Here is a 5,258-nt window from a genome sequence, read left to right as displayed (position 1 = left end):
TTGATATGACGATCTGACTAAATATTACCAAAATTGTCTAATAATGTCATATTTAATAATCCTATAATTTTTTCTATTTATAAACATTTATACAAAAGGAAAGAAAATAAAAATAGAATAAAGTAGATATATTTTTTTTAGGAAATGATTTTTGGCGGGAAAAAATTGCACCAGGAATTGACACGTGTCATTCCCGGTGTCTGTTTTAGTATATAGTAATAGATTCAATCAAATAAATAAGTTTCACTACTAGAAAAAGGACATTTAACGACGAAATATTTCGTCGTTAAAAGCCCCTAATTTCGTCGATTAAACTTTAAACGACGAAAAGTTTCCATCGTGACGTTCGTTTGTAACCGGTTCCATCGTCATTGGTTTTAAAGACGATGTTCGTCGTTAATATTTAACGATGAAACATCATGTCGTCGTTAACCATTAACGACGGATTGTTGTTTCGGTGTTAACCATTAACGACGAATTATGATTTCCTCGTTACGATTTCGTCGTTAAAAAATAACGACGATATGATATTTCATCGATATGTACTTATTCACGATGAACAGCTAAGCAATAACGACCAAACGAAACCCTCGTAAAATGTCGATCCAAAGGTCAAAAAATTGAATTTTTGGAAATAACGACTAACTATTATGCTGTTGATATTGCAATCAAATGGAAATTTCATTACTCAAAAGAAGTTTTACATTATTGGATACAATGAAAATCAAAACAACAAATTATCCACAGTAGAAAGATCAAATTTGATGTCTTGATCTAAGAAAAGTAACGTGTTCTTAAGCAAAAAGTAAAACAAAATACATCAATGATTCTAAATCGGCACTAAAGAGTGACATCTTCTCATATTTATGTACTTGGTTCTCATACATTTGGAATCCAAGTGCCTTTCTTTCGTGAACCACATTCAGCTTTTTTCCTTTTACTAGTTGTTGGACCGTGCGTTAGCTCGCGCGGTCCCCCAGGGTATGTAAAATAGTTTTGTAAAAATTTAATGTGAAAGACAAACCACTTGTATTTTAAGGTAAATGTAAGAAATATCTTAAATGTTAGAAATGTTACGTTAAAGTTGGATTTACATGTAATAGATAATAAAGTTGGATTTACATGTAATAGACAATACATAATCATAAATATGTTTACAATGTATGTGCCATAATAGTTTAGAGGCACAATAAAAACATCTAATTCTAGCAGTCTAGTACAGAATCGAAATCAGTCACTGTAGCGTAAACTACAGTCATTACAACAACAATTCGAGTAAGTGTTGTGAGCCCCGTGTCCCTGCCAAGTTCCTTGCATCCCTGTGTAGTTCTACGGACAATTTACAACACCCCGTAGCAACATCTCTCTCTCCCCTCCTTCCCTCCTCCAAGTATTGTGAAGCAAGTAAGCTAGCCTCGTGTCTCTGCAAATTTCCTTGCATCCCTTTGTGACCCATTTCTGGAATTGCATAGCCAAACCATATGCTAAAAACAACACCATGACACTTTTGGTTAAACAAAAAAATCATTTATGTTCTACATCTATGCAAGAAAACTGCAAGTATGAGAACAACTCATAGATATCTATCTCTCACTAACCAGCCTAAAATTATAGCAAAGATATTGATAACAGAATATATGGAATACTCCACCTCACAACATCACTAAACAATTAATTCTAAAATAGATAACGGGTTTATAGCTTCACATTCAAGAACATGATCTCCCGTAGTTAATGCAGACACGAGACAAATAGATAACGGGTAATGCAGACACATGCCTTGCTTGCCCCTTCCTCGCCCAGCGAGCGCGGCACGCAGCACGCTGCTGCTGCCCGCGTTGCTGTGGCTCGGCATATGCGTGGCAGCCTGCGCGGCTCGTCGAGCCACACGTCCACCCCACCTCAAGTTCGTGCCTTTGGTTCGTGCCTACGGACCAACTTAATTAAAAAAAAATTAATTTCACGAACGTTTGCATTAAGTTATTTTTCATTAAAAAAGTTACGATTTTTATTTCCGAAAAATAACGATTCTTAGGATTTAATTAATTTAACAACAATCCAATTTCGTTAAAATTATTAAATCAAGGCTAATATTATTCAAATTTTAAGATGAACGATTTCAACTGAAAATTTGAACTTTTAAATAATCAAATCTAAAACTTTAAATCGTTCTAAACATTTAAATTTCAGATTTTTAATCAATTTGGTTTAAGTGTCGATTAAAATTAACGAAACTATTCAAAATTTTAATCCAATAATTTTTGAAATTAGCCACTGACCATGAAATTATATTCCCTTTCCTAATTAACCAAATTACTATATCCAAATTATTTAAAAAATCAATTAGCGATCTAAAATTTACGAATTTGGGGAAAACAAAATTAGGGTTTATACTTATCGAAAACGGCTGAAATTTTTATCATAGTTCAAGAATATACCCAGAAACATTGTGATAAAACTTCAATCAATTCCTAGTAGTTTATGTCGACCAATTAATTGAAAAACCTTCCGAATTTATTAATTTTAATACCAAAATTAACAAAAACGTACAAAAAACACAACTTGGAGGCCTGTTTTTACATTTCCGTTCACATGAGTTGATCTTAGAAAACTGTTTTCAATCAGATTAGGGTTCAAAAAGTCGAAAATACGAATCTTTTTGAAATCAGACCTTATTACGCAATTCATCCAATAATTCATAATAAATCCGAAAATTCAACAAAAATACTAAAAAATTCGACAACAGCAAAAACAATTAAATCATGCTAAAAAATGCTTTGAATACATTAGGCTCATGATACCACTGTACAGGAATACAGTTAAACATACATAACATGTGCGGAACAATCCCCAAAGCCAGGAAACATGTATAAAGCACATATTAAGGAAACTTACATTCGAAGCGTGTTTTCCCGAGTAATGTATCAACGAACACGAACAAAGAACTCCACTTGTCGTTCCTCTACGTGGTTCACCGACACGTTCAGATCCGCATTGATAATCGTAGCTTAGACAATCACTCAAGAGTTTTTACTTTTCGGGATGAAAAGTTTTCACAGAGAGAAAACTGAAGAACGTAATATTAGAATTAGGTTTAGGGTTTCTGGAAAACTTATATGACGTACTATTGGGTTGTGTGCAAAAATATAATAACTAATTATTATATTAGTGTAACCAGCGAAGACAAGGCTTGACTGGCCACACTTGCACACACGGCCTCACAGACCCGCGCACAGCCTACACGCTGCAGGCCGAAGCCCACAGCGCGCACAACCGAGCAGTTGGGCCTTGGGCCTCGCATGCTCGCTGCTGTGTTGCTTGTGCTTGCTGCGCGCTTGTGCCACGCCACGGGCTGGCCTGCTCGCTTTGCTCGCGAGCTCGCTGGCTCGTTGGGCCTTGCGCGCTTGGCTCGACGGGCCGACAGCTCCGATGCTCCTCGTATTCGCGACTAATACCTTATGGCTATTATTTATCATATCGTATACGACGAATCACCGTTGTACGATACGATTATTCGTTTCGCCCAGCTTACGAATATTCGCGATACGATATAAGATTCCGACGCAAGGTCGTATCGTATAATACGTTTTCCAAAACTAATTCCCGAAAAGCTATTAAATAAATTTCCGATTCATTTAATTCGGTGATCTGTTACATGCCATTGGTGTGACCTTGTAGGTTCAGTCAAGAGTACGTTGTGAGCTTAATATTCATTAGAACTCACTGATCGGAAGCATTGCTCCAGCTAGCTGTTCCGATCACTTGATCTCACTGAATTAATTGTTCGCAATTAATCTGAACCTTGGTATTAGACTTAATGCACCTTGGGTGAAGGACATATTTCCTTCATTTTCTTGGGAGATTGTCTAGTTTCTTGGAAAACAAAGAAACAAAAGACTGTCTCCAAGTCCTCCACAGAATCAGAGTACAGATGTATGTCTCAAACTACATCTGAACTTGTATGGATGGATGGGGTATTAGAAGACTTACTATGTTGCATTCCTAAACCCATCCCTCTTTACTGTGATAACAAGGCAACCCACTACATAGCTCACAATCCAGTGTTCCATGAGACGACTAAACATTTAAATGTGGACTACCACTATGTGAGAGATCATTTAGTGGATGGGTTTTTATCCACCGAGTTCATTAGATACGCTCAACAGATAGCTGACATAATGACCAAGTGTAATAGCCCTAATTTTTGAAATCCGTAATTAAGCATTAACTATTATTATTTTTAATTTAAAGCTGCTCTTAATATTGCTTAAAAATTTGTTTTGAGAATATGACTATTGTTAAGATACTATTTTTTTATTTTTGATTCATTAGTGTGAAAAATATGATTTATGAGCCTTTATATAAAATTACAAAATTACCCTTATTACTTAAAATTGAGGAAGTCATATTCTTTATAGTTTTTCCTCTTCATGATTCGTGTCTAGTGGAGGATTTGCCACCACTTGCATAGTTGCATTGTTGTCATAATATCATGCATAATGATGATCATCATCATCCTTTCACTACCTCCCTACATTTTCAAAAAAAAGAAAAAAAAAGACAACTAAGTGGATAAAATGGAAAAGGCCTCACATCCTTCTGTTCGGTTTCATATCGATGCTTTGTTCCACACATTCGTACACCACACGTTCATATTTTGGCCATAGTTCCTCACATCAAAGTTGTAGACCTTGAAAAGCTAATAAATTTAGCCTCAACAATCACTCAATTTGGATCTATATTGTAGGAGATACGCCCTCTTCTTGTCACTGCTGTTGCAGTTGTTGTTTTCAGAACTAGCTTCTGTTTGTGATGTTTTGAAGATCTTGCGGTAGTTTTTCCCTTCTTGTTTCTAAACAAAAAATTTAGATCTCTTTGCGTAGATGAATTTAGGCTCAAACATCACTCAATTTGGAGCCGTATTTTAGGAGATATGCTCTTCTGAAATCAGTCGCTGCTGCTGGCTACGAGTTGTTGTTGATGCCTCAATTCATTGTTGTTGCGGCCTTACCTCTGATTTCTCAACTCTGATTTGTTTAGCAAAGTAAAACCATTGTTAAGATAATATATGGAGCTTATTAAAGAGTTGAGTTCATGCATATATTATGAAGATTGAATTATGGATGTATAATTGGGAGTTCAAGCAAAGGAGTGATGGGTATCATGAAATTGGTGGTGATGATGGGATTATGAACCTGAGATCATACTCTTGGAGTATTATTGTCGTATGCTTAAGTTATACATTGTCCATCCACTTC

Source organism: Spinacia oleracea, chromosome 1, assembly GCF_020520425.1.
Source record: "Spinacia oleracea cultivar Varoflay chromosome 1, BTI_SOV_V1, whole genome shotgun sequence".
Taxonomy (NCBI): domain Eukaryota; kingdom Viridiplantae; phylum Streptophyta; class Magnoliopsida; order Caryophyllales; family Amaranthaceae; genus Spinacia; species Spinacia oleracea.
The sequence above is the reverse complement of the archived record's forward strand: the minus strand, read 5'-3'. Positions refer to the sequence as shown.